The sequence below is a fragment of the Pinus tabuliformis genome, chromosome 3_2 (genome assembly GCF_031772625.1).
Source record: "Pinus tabuliformis cultivar Carrire ecotype Pingquan chromosome 3_2, CPIR1, whole genome shotgun sequence".
NCBI lineage: Eukaryota > Viridiplantae > Streptophyta > Pinopsida > Pinales > Pinaceae > Pinus > Pinus tabuliformis.
This window is the reverse complement of record NC_142302.1, coordinates 638,087,067-638,104,213: the sequence shown is the minus strand read 5'-3', so window position 1 is coordinate 638,104,213 and position 17,147 is coordinate 638,087,067.

Below are 17,147 nucleotides of genomic sequence, written 5' to 3'. Positions count from 1 at the left end.
GTTTGTATTTTGTTCATATAGTCTGTAAGCAGTAATTTGTTGTAAAAAAAACTCCATCCCCAATGGTTTTTTCTATCCTTTTCCATACCAATGTTGTTCAAATCCAATTAGATCTAATCAACATGTTGAATACATAACCAGTCATTGTGACTGAGTTATGGAAGGGATCCCCCTTCAGATCGAAAGGGCTAGCTTTCAATATAAAATATTGGTTAGATATTACCTTAGAGTTTTTCCCACAACTAGGGTTTTGTCTAAGTGATAATAGACTTAATGCTAGTCTTGCATGTTAAACACATTTATACATAAATCTTTTGAACTAGATCTCGTCCATGCCCTCCATCTCATATGCATCACATAATACCAAAGACATAACATGAATTTAAATAGAGATACACTTAGGAAATACAAATAATTTACAAGGACATACATCCTATCAATGCAACCATTGTGCATATATAAAATTGAATGTAAAAAGTAATTCAAAACAATAACCTCGATAGCATTCAAATTATGAAGGCATACAACCTAACAATGAAAAATTGAGACATGCAACAAATATTACATCCATGAACACCATTACCTAATTTATAGATAATCAGTTATTAGCCTAATAACAAAATTGACAAGAGGAATTTATAATAGTAATCATACACATATCTTCTAAACACATTGTCACCCACCACCTATGGGTAGTATGCATAGGAGAAATGTTTTCTCCTAGATGGTCCTTAGCTGACACACAAAAACCCTTTTGCAACCATAAGATAGATCGATGTGTCATTATCTCCACCACATGATCCATTCATGTGGTCCCTTTCCCATCTGTTATGATTGTATGTTTGAAGGTGGGCCTCCTGACCCTGAAGGTATGGCTTTTCATTGTTATAGTTGAGTAATTTTCCTTACTTATCGTGGACACTTTGGATATGAATTGATGGGGGCATTTGGTTGAAAGAGTGGGCTAGGTCTGTACTCTTGTCTCATTTACTTGATTTGGTTGTAACCCTTGTATCCTAGTCATGTAAGATTTTACCATTATCCTTAGGGTTTGCACTACATGGGAAATATTGATTTTGGTTGTGTGGTCCTGCTTCCCAGCTATTATCACCTAAAAAATTATGACCTAGCCATTTCTAACTAGGTGGATCGAAATAAACCATGTAGGATTAATATTAACATAGTAAAATCACTTTCACCATAGGAAATAATTTAGTAAACCATTTTATTAAATTATTTTTTATTAAAATTAAAAAACCCCATGAGAATAATTAAATAAATCATCATTTGTTTATTTTTCTCTAGGAATAATTATTAAATTATTATTTGATAATTATTCCTTATCACATTTGACTAAATCACCTAGGAATAATTAAACAAATCACTATTTATCTATTATTCCTTAATTTTATTTTTGGAATAATTGTTAAATCACTATTTAATAATTATTTCAAATTCACACTTTTCTTAATCCTAACAAAGTGATTAGTAAATAATTATTTTGTTAATTACTTTAACCATTTTCTAAATAAAGATATTTGACCATTTTGAATATCTTTTCCCTCTCCAAAATATAATAAAGTATTCCTAATGCTTATATTTTGATTTGGTCAATAATATTTTATTATTTTCCAATTCCTAATTAAGCCCAATACTTTGTTATAAATAAGAGTGTTTTCCATTCATTATTCACCATCATCATTATCATCGTCACCATTATCATCTCATAACATTTTAGCTCCCACTTGAGTTCCATCTTGCTTTTGGGTTTTTTGCATTTTGAGAGAGAAGAACAAGATCACTGAAGCACAAGGACATCAAAGGACCCATCCCACGGAGGAGGATTTACATACTCATTTTGTAAATCTTCTTCACAAGGTGTTTATATAAAATTATTATTCATTTAAAATCTTTCATTGAGTTATTACACTTCTTTTTTCTACTACTATATGTTTTGGGCATAGGGGATTAACTCAGTGAACCTTTGACATATCACGTGCATTCGTGGCATATTAAACAATACCCTTGATTTGACTACATATTGGAAAATCCCTCTAAAAATCACATTATTTAACCCCCTACCAATATAAACCTAATATAGCTTCCCAATTTAAAAAACCCCTACTTTCACTAGATATTGTAGGTATCTATTTTTTCATTAACATTTTTTACACCACTTTATATTTTTTCATTAACTTTGAGATCCATTTTTTATATTTTCCAATATAAAAACCCTTTACCCCCATATATCCCCCAATATATTATGTCATTTTTTCCTCAATATATATTCCCCAATATGAACCCACGTGGTATGATATTTCTCGCCCAGTGAAGCCCCTATGGTTTTGGGTTTGAATCAGATACTTTCCTTCAGCTGTTTATCATGTTTTATTGAAAATATGAAGCATAGAAGTAGCCACATTTTATTGTTCGGTTCACTTGTCACCAGCGACTAAATTGAAGCGTTTTTGGTACACTTTTATGAAATCTTTACACTAACAAATGGTGATTCCACTGGAGTAGTAATTCAGATCCTTGGTGACTATCATTTTAGTGGTCTTCAGTGTTTTTCCAACTATTTGTATCCTCTCAATTTCTAGTTTTAAATCTACTTTGTTTTATAGAAAAATTTTGGTTTCTTTTGGATTTTCACATCTTTCCATAGGTCACAGGTACCAAAAAAGCAAGACATAACACAATCTAGGTGAAATCTACGGAGTGAAAGTTGCAAGAGAAAAACACACTTTTTGGTCTCTTTTCTACGTTATAGAACACACTTTTAAGGATTTTTAGGCATTCTGTCATTTTTCATAATTTTATAGATTTGTCAATTGTGTTGTGTATGTATAGTGAAGGGTTCCTATTCTTTCCTAAATCATCCCTAGGACTAGATTCTCTTAGTAATTTCTGGTTAAAGAAGGAAAACCCCCCCTACGATTTAGAGTACACCTTCATCATTTAGGAAGAGAATTGCTGAGTGGAGGAGTCTAGGGTACAACACTTTTAGCCACTAATTTCTAGGATTTTTTCCATTGTTTTATATCCCTTTTGGATCGGATTTTCCATCATTTTACTCCCTTATAGTTTGGTGTAGACTTTCCCCCTTAGGATCCCCTTGTGAGTCCTAGGTTTTGGAGCTTCTTGCCTATCTGTTTTCAACATTTTCGCCTCTACTTTTTGTTAATTGTCTCCACCATTTTTAGCATCCTCGTGCCTTTAGATCCCAGTCCCTTATAAATTACATATTTTGGCCACAAGCATGTCCTTGAGTAGCTTGTTTTGAACCTATTTCTTAGTTGCATGATAGCCTTCTTGGGTGGGGGTTTGTGTGCTTGGATTTTTTGTTCATTTTACTATCCATTTTCAGCAATCTTTATAGTTTTTCAACACTTTATTTTCAATAGCACATGGCATCATAAAAAATTCTCAATTAACTCATCCACTTGACACATCACTTTCATAAACACACACCCTAATAAAACGTGGGCTTGATTAACACCGCCAAGCCAAGACTTCAAACATTACACATTAATAATTTAACAAACATATATTAAGCCCACTTTGGCACCATGGCTAAACAATTTGTGCAGTTAGGTGTAGGATCAGTGGGATATGCCTCCAATAACACCCATCGACCACTTACATTGATACATAGAAGTTAACATATTAGGGATCTTAAAATCCTTCACCATCCCACAGTCCAAAGCTAGAGTGCTACAGAAACCTGATTCAAAGAGGGTTAGGCTAGGTCATCATGTGAGCGGTTCTCCTCAGGGCTACCCAACCTATGGCAGGGAATCTCGTGCAGTGTTTGAAAACTAAGAAGCTCAAGACTCGACCAACCCCATGGGATTAAGTTAATTTTAGTTACCAATCATAGGAAAAAACCATACAAGACTGGCTGTGGGCTGAATTTGGTTCTCTGCCCCACCTTTCTTTAGACAACTTTGCTTGCGAGGATAAAATTTCATTAAGAATTATTTTGGAAGACCATCTAAAACAGTTGATTTAGGATTTTTTTTGGATTTAGATCACCTATATGATAGAGGTCATTTTCTTTTATAGGACACAGTTGCTTGAAATAGAGTAGCATATCATTATAGTAAATTTAAACTTGGCATCACTACACTAGGTGTTTTCTTGTTGTTTGTTTCTCTTTTTCTCCTATCATATCGTTTTGTTTATTAATTCATCTTTGTTTTGACATCATTGTACCCACTAGGCATTTTTTGTGGAGACTTTGTGGTCTTCACCCCTTGTTTCCTTTAGGACATATTACTCCTTCCCATAGAGTTAGAGTTCATCCTCTTAGTCCTCCATTAAGTCCTCATTCCAGCTTTGGTTCGACTGATTCTTTGAGTTCTTCTTTTGATTTTGCGTCTTTGCAACCCCATACTACCTCCATGTCAGGCACCAACATGGGTGTGGGAAACCAAGGTGGTAACTAAGGTAACCGCATAGGAGGAGCCTCTATCAGTATGGTCACCAAAACCCCATTTCTCCCCGAAATGGCTGGTTTGATCCTTCTTGATTTCAACTAGCTCATTAATGATCATATTCTCCATGACCCCAGTTAACCTGCTTTTCCTACCAAGCTTCCTTATTACATCACTAAGTAAAAAGGAAATCCTCAATAATATCCCACAAATCATGTTTTCTCATTTCATATGTGGATTTCATCTTATTCCATCACTAAAGACTCCATCCATCTTTGTCTTTTCCAACGCACCCTTACTGGAGCTACTACCAAGTGGTATGTGGAGAAACCACATGCCTCCCTCTCCACCTTCATGACCCTCATGAAAGCTTTTTTTCCATACTTCCAGTTACGCCTCCGATATGAAACTGGTACCAAATTATTGACCTCTTTTCGTCAAACTTCTGTTACCCACCTATCTGACCATGTTCAATAATGGTGTAGAAGTAGGATCCTGTGTAAGGCTCCTGAATTTGAAGACCGTTTTTATTGGATTGGTTCCTTAGAATGATTTCGATTCCCATTGGTAAATATGTCATATCCCACTTCCCCAAGTATTAGGAATAAATGCTCCAAGTAGATTTGAAATATCACTTGATCTATGCACAATCAGGATATGTTTATACTATCCTTCCATATCTGCCTTGGCCTGGTGCTGCTAATGCGCTGGGGGCATATCATGCCATTGATGACATCATTGGATCTATCTAAAACTCTCAAATGCCACCATATCCTCAAGCTCATATGAGTTATGGTCAACTCCAGGGAAGGACTAGTTCCACTTACACCTATCCCCCTCATGCTCCTTCCCATGGCAACACTTACCAATGTTCAAGCACGTCCTACACATATCCCCATCTGCATCAATCTATGTCGAGGCCAATTCTCACTTCACCTGGTTATCCCAATGTTGTTACTAATTATTTCTATCCTTACGCACCACCTAGTGCTCCAACCCCTCTGATACCAGCGCCCCAACCTCTAATGCTTCCTCCACCTCTGCCACAACAACAACCACCTCATCAAGGTAAATTATATACTCACTAAAGTGCAACCAATCCCCCCAAAACCATGTGAAATAATAAGGGGAAGTGTAACAGGAACCATCCATCTCAATATAACCAAGTTCCACCACCTAATTCCCCTTCGCGTGACCAGCTTAATCCTACAACCAAACAACAAGGTGGACAACCCAAGAAAAAAATGCTCTTTGTATGAATAAACCTTGTGCTCGTTATAGAGTATTTTTCCATTATACTCAAGAGTGTCCCATTTTACCTCATATGTGCTAAGTATGGGAAGCTCAAGTAGTTACTTCTTGAGGACCTCAGCCCATTGCTCCACCTCCTCCCCCTCCTACTTCATGACAACCAACAGTGATTACAAGTCTCTTTCCCCATCGGTTATATGTAGCTTCCTAACCCACACAAGTGTTATAGATCTATTTGGGAACATCACTCCCGACATTCAGATCAATAAAATTAGGGCTTATCAAACCCTAATTCAGCTGTTACATGCCCTAAACAATTCATCACATTGAATGCTTCCATCCATGAAACTTTCCTAGCCTGAAGCCTTACTGAAATGCCTCCTTGGGAGACCAGCACAGCCTTGATTAGGGGTAACTGTGCCGCAATGTAGGTAGGACCATTTAGGCCTACACTGCAGTGCACTTATGCCCTCTTTGACCTGCGTTGCACAAGATTGAGCAAAATTTGCATAGGGTTATGGGAATATTCCTTAACTCTAGATGATTCTAGAAGGATCCCATCTCTTATCTCCTCCTATGAGCTCAAAATTGGATAGGCTAAGGATCCATTAACCTCCTATCCTCTCATCCCTTGCTCCATGAAAACTAACTCCAAGTTTGGAAGGCCATTGAATACCCTCATTTATGACAAAACCACTTCAATTTCCTATAAATTGAGCACTCATCATAGTGATCAAGGGGCTAGAATTTGGAGTTCTTAAGGAAATTTTGTTGGTTTGAGAATTGAGTTCATGTCAAGAAATGTTATGCTGCTAGAATGGTGTAATTTTGATGTGGCGAGGGTTGGACTAAAGCCGAAGGAGTGGCATGGATCAAACTATATTGGGTGATACTCTTCCTTCTACATTAATAAAGAGTTTATTCCTTTCCTCATATTATTTTTCATATCTGTGATGATTATGTGTTTCAACATCTTTGATTCCGTTGTTTTATAGTAGATAGATCATGTATGCTTTGATCATTTCTTGTTTCTGTTTCTCTTGATACAAGTACCTTTTGAGTGGATTTAGTTCAAGTGGGAGCGACAAGAGAGATTCGAAAGAGATCAAGGAAGCGAAAGAATACAAGTAAGTTCCTTCATCTCATCTATATACTATAGGAAAAGGTTAAACTACTTCCTTTTATTTGTTCTAGGTGTAGTCACCCACCTAGGGAAAATGTGTTTATCCATAGATGCAAATTCTGTATATCAAATTGGCGACCATACTAGGGAAGGATCCCTAGATGAAAATTCCATATGACAAATTGGTGACCATAATGGGGAATGATTGTCATTATTGGTGGCTAAAATTGGCGACCATACTGGGGAAGGATCCCTAGATGAAAATTCCATATGACAAATTGGTGACCATAATGGGGAATGACTGTCATTATTGGTGGCACCAACACCATGTTGGTCTTGACACAGTGTGCTATAGAGTAACCCATACCTTAGAGGTAGTGCACTGGAGTGAACTATCTCCCATTCTGGCTTTCGTTAATCCCTCTTAGGTTAAAAAACCCACCTTTGTCTTGATTTTTCCAAAGTTGCTTCCGTTTTTGTTTGCTGAAAGATCAATGATTCTTGTGGTTCTAAAATCAAGTTGTATTTCTCCTCCTTGCCTTACTTTGGCCTTGATTGTTTAGTGTTTTTTAAATGATTTCTTTATCATTGTCAATTCATTGTCAAAGTTAGCTTATAGTCAATTAATCTTTTCTGAAAAGGAAGTGTTGTAAAGTCTTCATTTCTTTCAAAAAGGAAATGTTGTAAATCCTTCATTTCTTATGAAAAGTATTGATTGATTGTATGTGCATTTAGTTTCCTTTTATTCATCTAAACATTAAGGGAATTGAAAATAAAAACTTGCAATATGCGATTAGAGGTTTGTGTGTGCTTGTAGGAATAGTATAGGGAAATTGCATTAGATGTGCTCTTTTCTCGTTGATTAAACATTTTGATTGCTATATGCCTTGTATTTAAGGTATTCATTGTTCAAATAAAATGAAAAAAATGTTTCTCATCATAGTTGCATTCTAGGAATTTCAAAGACATCACGCGGTGAACCTGAAAGATAAACTCTTAATCAAGCTCAACTTAAAAGTTATCTCAATTAACCTAATGGAGCATTGTCACCTAACAAATAACATTTAGCGTTTCTAGGCTAGAGATGTGTTCCAGCATCATAAAACATAGTAGTTGTCGTTAATTGACTACAATACATTCCTAGTTTGATACCTCATTCCACGTACGTAAGTATATCATAGCTCATCCACGTACCTTCGGGTATATAGGGCGGTGTTATAGTACGAAAAGTATAAAGGAATGCTCTCATTGTGTGGTTTCACATTAGACAGCACTAACACAAATTGGGCCTCTACATACTTTCGGGTACATATGGGAGGACTACATTAGGCTGATATCCATCCTTAGGTAATTGAGGAGGCCGCCTTGTATACCGTGATACACCAAACACATCATTCGAGGAGGTTGCCTGCACATATGTTAAGTCCTAAGTTTACTGAGGCAGTATATTGCAATTCACAGTTACTTGGTAATCCGTTTGCCTAGATTATCCCTCTTTTGTTTGCTTATGTTATTTTGATTAAAATAAATTAATTGACTGCAGCTAACATCCTCCACGTCACTCCTTAGTTGATCTTAGGTTGAGACATATGGCAACAACTCTGGAGTCCACCGATCGAGGAATTCCTTTTTATGGGAATCCTAGTCATTTTCCTCCTTTCAGAAATGTTCGTGTTCCTTATATGGCTACATTGTCGCTTCCAGGAGTTACCATTAGCTTGCCAGTATGGTTGTTATCAACCTCCTTGGCCCTACAACTGAATATTCCTACAACTGGACAAAATAAACCTCTAGTTGATCCTAAAGTTGACCCTTTACCTTCTTCATTGGTTGTTTATTCCTCCCCTTCTTCCTCTTCACCTGGTGAAAGTATTGGCACTAGTAACCAGGTGGATAAGAAGAAGAAGAAAGGGAAGAAAAATAAGAAGAAGAAAATTCAGCCAGGGGGAAACCAAGCAATCATTGCTTCAAATGCAACTTCTTACGAGAAACCATCTGATAAGCCTCACAAAATTTGATATCCTTGCAAACTTTGTATGGGAAACCATCTTCTTCGAAAATTTTCTGGTATTCCTTAGATCTTAGAAGAATTGTATTCTCGTTCACATCATCCTGTGTCATCAACTTCTAGAAATCATGCTGGTGAGACACCATCAACTAGTCATAGTAAAGTTCATGGAAAGAAGGGTACAGTTAAGTTTCCCTATAAGTTATGTGAATGGAATCACCCCATTCACCTTTGTCCCTATCTGGATAAAGCCCAAATAGTCTTGGATAACCATATTGCTTCTCCATAGCAGCTTCCATCTAGTTACAGGACACTCTCCCTTAATCCTTCACTAGTTGATGAAGTGGCTGACCCAAATCAACCATCGGTCAAACACACTCTCTCTCAATGTGAATCCCATGAGTCTATAGCTGACCAATCCCAGGTCGAGGAAACAGTTGACCCGATTTCACCTTTAGTTAATCGTACCTTTCCCATAGAGAGTGAATATGATACCGCTCAGGTTATTTTCGTTTCTACAGATTCCAATGAGCTTGGAGGAAACCCTCCTGTTCCTTCAAGACAGGAGGAAAATCCTCCTGTTCTCGTAACTCAAGGGGGAAATTCTTGCATCCTTATGGTTCCCCTCCAAGTAGTCTGGTCGCTTCCTCTAATTGGAATCGATTGGCAGGATGTTGTATTCCTTCTTATGTGCCTTTCCATATTATAGTACAGGTTTATAATACGATTATATCTGGCACTGTTATAGATGAAGGTGCACCTATGAGTATCCTTTCCTACATTTCTTGGCAGGCGCTCGGTTTACCACCACTTATGCCTATTACCCAGAATCTATTGGCTTTGAACAGAGGAACCAGTAAACCATTAAGGATCCTTCCTTAGTTTCCTATTACTTTGGGAGGAAAAATTGTTTATCTCAATGTGATGGTAGTTCCAGGCTCTTTATATTACAATTCACTTCTAGGGCGCAACTATGTTTATGAAATGGGAGCTATTTTTTCAACACTCTTTCGAGTGATGTGTTTTGCATGAAGACCGAATTATCATTGTTGACCAGCTTTCATTTTCCAGTCCAAATATGGCTTTCAGTCAACCATCTTCCCTAAATCGTCCTTTTTCCTGAATGGTATCTTCCCCACCATGAGTCAATTATGTGGTAACTCGTTACATGCCTAAATCAATTGACGATGAGTTTCGTGATGTTGTGCATTATGTACTAGGCGCATTAGAACCAGATCTCTGTGATGGATTACTTGCTACATATCCCTTCCAGAGCATTATTCTCCCATATGATGAGAAACTATTGGAAGTCATGACCTCTTATGGGTCGTGATCAAGGAATATGAGGATGGTTCCTGGTCTTGTGTTAACCTCGTTAAAAAATAAAACAAGGAATATGAGGACAGTTCCTGGTCTTGTGTGAACCTCGTTAAAAAATGAAACAAATGGTATGAGCATAGTTTCTTCTCTTGTGTCAAGCTCATTAAAAAATGAAACAAGGTCCCCTGGTGTTGTGGGGAAAAATGCCTATGCAGGACGATCCTATCCACCTAAGGTGTGACAGTGCCTTAGCAACAAACAGAGACAACTATTCTAGTATTATTCCTTTATGAATTAAGAATGAAGAGAGAGATGTGTGGACTAACCAGTGTCTTCCGTTTGTCCCTCGATCCGGCTTCTCTTCTCTTGGAGAGTTCCCAGCTACTTGCCTTCTCGCTCGCCCAACTTCACGAGGTTTCTGCAAGATCACAAGAAGAGAACACTACAAAAGACATAGATTCATATTCATAACTAGTTCAGGATTAGAAATAAACTAAACATACTAATGCATTCCTACATCAAAAATACACCAGCATATAGGAGAAACCAAGATAGATTTATTGATGAATAACAAGGTTCAGGAAGAGATACAACCCAGAGGGCTCCAATCCAGCATCTCCTTCCCAGCAAATGGAATTCCTATCTTCACCCCCTTCAAAGCATTAAGCACCCAATGATTCCAATCTCAAACCAACATCAATTCTTTGCAATAAAAAAATTCCAGCCTCTAGATCTCATGGAGGAGAGATCCATATATAGATGTTTGGAGAGAGGATGAGTCAGCTTGAGATCTGACTAGTGTCCTCTCCCTCTGTTAGTTCTTGAGTCCACTTGGAGGTTCTTGCTTCCACTTGGAGATTTGGAACCTCTTACTCATCACCAGTCGAATTCCCTGAGGCAAGTGTCATTTTGGAAGCTTCCTGGGTTTTGACACCTTGAGAAATGAGCCTTCCACATGTCCACTCTCGTTCAGCGCAGGTAGCCAGTTTTCCATTTGACATTCAACGCAGGTAGCCAGCATTGGCTTTGACATTCAGCACAAACAGCTAGTGTAGCCACTGAAATGATCCTGAATTGACTTGTTTTTGAGTAGTTTCTGGTGGAGAACTTCTGTGAATTGCTGTGGTTTGTTAGCCTTGTTCCTCTAGCGATAGGAACAACATGTTTAGGGACTTTGGATCCCTTAGATTATGGACATTTCATGCTTAATGTTGTAAGGCACAAAAATGTCTATAACAGTTGCCCCCTAAAGTATGAGGTTGTTTATCGGGTGAAATGCTTTATCAGGGGGATCCGAAGTTCATCCAATGCTGAGAGGAGACCTATAATACAATACAATACAATACATTATTTTTCATATTGCTTTCATGATCTAGCTGAGGCGGGCATTCCCATGCTCAGCTTTATAAATTCATTTTTCTGTACATAGAACAGACAATCGTCTGATGGTAGACTGATAATTTTGATATCATCCTTTGAGTAGGATGATTATCTGCTGCAATGATGTACATGTCAATATCTTTATTTTTCCTGAATATATATCGCAACCCGGATGGATGAAACTAGATCCGGGGTCTTCAAACTCGTTCGATCTTCACTCTAAGTACAAGTCGATCCATGTGAGAAATGTTCTGAAGTCGAACATGGAAAGACATCGCTTGATTACCGGTCAATGATGTAAACCGTTAACAAGCGCGAGAGGAATCACCGATAATGATAATGACCCTCAAGGTACTGCAGTACAATTCACGTGGTGTGAATAAAGGACTTGGCGTCGAACACCACGCAAAATCTTTCGGTCGAAGGTCATTGATGTATACCTGACGCCGGAAGTGAGAAACTTGCCATTGTGGCATGCAAGCTTCAAAGTACTGAAGGGGTTGTTCCTAGATCAACTTCTTGGATAATGAGCTGATGTCGACAAGAAGCGATCCGTCAAAGGATGGCCTTAATGAATCCCACATCAGTGACATGGAACGAAGCTAATGATTTTAATGGAAGTGAAAACGATCTGTGACATACGATTCAGGGTGGCGGTCATGAAAGGATGAAGGATAATGTATGGCAGTGGATGGTACACGGTTGACTTTTTTGAACGACTTCTCTTGAACATATGGCGACACTGATACGATGGATCGATAGCATTACCCCAAATATGGATGGTATGGCGAGACCATGGATGAGACCGATGAATGAAACAACCCAACCCGATTGTGGTACGAAGGAAAAGTGTCATGTTCATGTTCATGGGTATATTATAGTTGTTGTTTAACGAGCGACTAGCGCTAGGCTCGTTAAACATGACAAGTCGCAAGTTTCATTCACTTTTCCATGAAACTTGTTCTCGTCTAAAGACAAGTTTGTCGCTATTTAATGATTTTAACGAGTCTAACGACAAGGATAACTCGGTCCTTTTCATTTTTAGAGAGTCTGAAAAGGTACATAAAGTTAACTCTAAAATTCCTTTTTCGTCATCTAATCCCTTAAGTCCGAAAAAGTATAAAAAAATACAGAAGGGATGAGTTTTCGATAGTTTTAACGAGCCGAATAAAACAAGCGCTCGATCTTTTTGTCCAATAATCCCTCAGGTCCAAAAATATTAAAATCTAGAGGAGGGATAGCTTTTCCTATCCCTTTAACGAGCTGGAAGGCCAAGGACTCGGCAATCTTTTCATATTTTACGAGTCAGTTGAAAAGAGCTTAAAGAAGACTCGTCTTTTGAGGAACGAGTGATAAATAGGGTTAGCAGTTGATTCCAGGTACGGGTTGGAATTTTCCAATCACGGTAGTGTCACAAGGATGGCTAGGTGAAATCACTCTTCGCAGCTGTTCCTCAAAATGGGTAAACAATCATATGGAGGTGAACGATCGGCCAATGGAAAAGTGGAGGTGACGGTGCAAACACGACCAAGGCTTTAATGGCTGATGATATTACATTCACAGTGGTTATTTACCGGGATAGTTCATTTTTTAACGAGCTTAAACGCGGGTGGAAACATTTGCTCGATCTTACGTTTATTTTTTAACGAGCATGAATTACGTGCTAAAACTGCTCGGATCTTGCGTTTATTTTTTAACGAGCATGAACTTTGTGCTAAAACTGCTCGATATTATATGGTCAAATTTTTTATTTTTACCATCACTAGCTTTGCCCTTTTCAAAGATAGTACTGTATCCTCAATTGCTGCATCAAACTAGTTAGAAATGAATAACATTTGCATGAAAATGAGATTAGAACCCTAATATTTCACTTTGAACTACGTAAAAAGCAATTAAAAGGTGTTTTTACCTCTCATTTTACCATTTCATTTGAACTTGGTTTGTTGGAGCTTTGGAGGTGCCTCTTCCCTCTTGATTTTCACCAGCTGATTCCGGGAGATTTTGCGGACGATTTTCGGCGTCGTCTGGACCAGGTAGGAGCTAAACTCTAGCTCTTTCTTTTCATGGTTTCCTTTTTCAATTCTGTGCCTATTTTCCTGTTCCCATGAGCCCCTGGGGTTTTGCTAGGGCGCTCTGCCATCAACGCAGGCAGTCCATTCGAAACCTGCGTTGAATGTCAAGCTGCATGAAGGCAGTTTGACCTTCAAAGCAGGTGGGAAACTAGCCAGTTGCGTTGAGCATAGAAAAACAATTCTATTGCACAGTTTTTGATGAAATTTTGCCAGTTTCTCATCAAATCCAGGATCTTATTCTTTCTCTTGTTTGTTTTGCAGGGAATTTTGAGCAAAATGACCCTCACATGGCGAGAACGAGAACATGAAGAAGAGGACATGATTGCCCTACATGACCCTATCACGGTGAACGTGCTGCGGAACTGTGGCCTATTGAAGTTCTTCTGTATCTCTAGTATGAGAGCACAGATCTCTTTACTGCAGTATATGCTTGATGCTTGGGATCCTATTAACCAAGTATTTCAGATCAGGAGAAAATCCATCCCTTTGACCGTGGTAGACATTTACTTCTTGACTGGTTTGTTGAGGCGGGGTGCCCCCATTTCTTTGTCAGGTTCGGCCTGAGGGAATGACTCCATGAGAGATTATGTCCGCCAATATTGCAGGGAGGGATCCCAGCCGAGTAGAGACGGCAAGGTTGTTATCCGTGAGATTACTGACAGGTCTCTCAGGTCCATTCTGTATACTATTGGTAGGATGGCCGGTAGTGCATCTATTCATGTTGCCAATAGATCTTATGTGCAGCATGCCTTGGAGTGTCTCCAACCGAAAATATTCAACTGGTGTGATGCAGTACTTCTTCAGATGAAAAGTCAGTTGAACAAGGTAAAGGACGGGAAGCTGAAGAACTTTGGATTTGGTTCTATTCTGACTGCCTTTACCTTGGAGAAAATACCACTGATGCAGCCTCAGTATATCGCACTCGACTTGCCTTCTCCTACCGATCCACGCATGTAGAGATGGGTTGATCACATGTCTAGGCATGCTGGTCAATCTCAGATTTCTTTCACTGATACCTTCTTCAGGTGGTTCGAGCGTCAGGAGATGGTCTATTTCGAGTATCCATATGTTGGTATGGATTTCCGAGGCGATCAGGATTTGGTACTGCCGGATGGCGAACAGTGGGGTGCTATTGGTAAAATCTTTGACCATATTATTGTTTATTTTTTTTCTTTATAATGTCCTTGTGCTTTATTCTATCAAGACTTTAATCGAACTCATGTGTGCATGCAGATGTTGGTCATGTTCATCCAGCAGTTCGCCCGAGAGCGCCAGTCGCTGCCCCAGCAGGGGAGACTGCTGAGAGGGTTATTCTCCATGACCTTGACGTGGCCGAGACCCTTACAGCTGTGCAGGAGTAGGTTGAGAGCCTTATTCTCGGAATTCCCGATGTGAGGATTGATGAGTTACCTTTACAGTTGCAGCGGCATACTACTGGTGTGCCTAGACGATGGACTCGTCTCTTGCGCATGATTGCACAGGCCGTGACGTGCTATCATGAGCATCACTAGGCTAGGGTGCCCCCTAGAATTTTTGAGTTTTTGGGTCATATGACCGATTTTTGTCTTGGTTAAAGAACATTATGTATAAACGATAAACAACTTATATATATATATATATATATATATATATATATATATATTGATTTTCGTGGTTTATTCTGGTTGAGTTATATGATCCATATGTACAACATTGATGATGTGCCACTTTTTATAAATGTCGCAAATGTCTATCTAACACATAGTTTGCTAATGAGTCGGTTAATGTGTTTAAGTTTCTGGAAATATGCTGGTATTGAATTAAATCAAATTGTCTTTCCAAAATCTTAACCCTTAGGAACATGCCATAAATAGCTGGATTGCGAACGGAATATATACCATTGAGTTGTAGTATTACGAGTTGTGAGTCTAGCCTGACGATTAGTCGGCGTATACCATGGGTGATGGCATCAGAGAGTAGTTCTATCAACGTGCTATACTCAGCGATGTTATTCGCTGATTGCCCAATACATATTCCTCTGAAACTTACTAACTCGCCGCTTGGATCAAAAATGGCCCAGGCTGCGGAGGACAAGTTCCGCGAACTACGACTTGCTCTGTCGGCATATCCAAGACATGTCTCTAGAAGGTTTGACATCTGCAATAAATGTAAAAAGGTGGATTACTCGACCAAAAAAAACACTTTAGCGAAAACAAAATACAACAAAAGCATACAGGTTACTATTTAAGCATAGTAACGCTTGAGGTACAACCCATTACGGGGTTGCGCCAGTGGAATTCCGTCATAATCCATTAACTCATTGGCTCCTTTTGCTAACACTCGTTTAACAATATAGGGGTCCATCCATAAAGAATTAAATTTACCTGCTCCCAATTTATCGGATTCTTGGTCATAAAGCAAGACCAAGTCACCTTCTGAGAAGACACGGGGTTTGACATTTTTGTCGAACTGTGCCTTGACTCGTTTCTTATGGGATTCGTTAGCCAAAGCAGCATCATGACGGGTTTCATCCAATTGGATTAATTCCAAGAAGCGAGCCTCTTCTTCCGAAGTTCCGGGGAGGAGATCAATTGTGAGTTTAAGAGACGAGATTTCACACTGGATTGGCAAGACTGCTTCCAGGCCATACACCAGTTGGAAAGGTGTGAACCCGATCGTGTTCTTTACCGATGTTCGGTAAGCCCGCAAGGCTGAGTACAGGATTAGGTGCCACCTTCTTTTGTGAACCCCGATCATCCTTTGCAACATACGCTTTAGGACCTTGTTGATTGCTTCAACTTGTTCGTTGGCTTGCGGATAATACGGGGTAGAGCTGTCGTGAGATAGCCCTAGCTTGGCAGCTAATTCAACCATCATGTGATTGCGAAAATGTGACCCATGATCTATAACTATGGCCTGTGGTACGCCGAACCTGGCGACTACATGATTGAAAAAGAAAAGGGCAGCTGTTTCACCAATGTTATCTAATGTAGGCATCGCCTCGGCCCATTTGGTAAAATAGTCAACATCGACTATAATATACCCATGCCCCCCGGTCGAGGTGGGGTTACATGTCATGAAATCGATGCCCCAATTGGCGAAAGGCCCAATAGCAACTATTGGCTGTAAAGGTGCGGGTGGTCTTCTGGTTTTGCTATCGAAAATTTGACAAGCATGGCAACTTCTGACTGCGGTTATGCAATCTTTGAACATGGTTGGCCAGAAGTATCCTGCTCGTAATATTTTCTATGCTGTAGCATATCCAGATTGATGCCCCCCACACGCGCCTGAATGACACTCATTCACGGCTTTTTCCGCCTCTTCATGGGTGAGGCACCTCCTCAGAACTGTATCGATACCACGACGGTAAAGTGTATCACCGACGATCATGTAGTATTTCGCTTGGTATCGTATACGTTTCTATTCTGAGTGAGAGGTGTCAGGCCTGAATTTTTGGGTTTGGAGATAAATTATTATATCCCCATACCACTCATTGCTTGCAGATATCAGAAAAAAACTTTCGTCCACGATTGACTCTTCTGATGTTTCATCGTTGGACGACGATGGGAGATCGCACA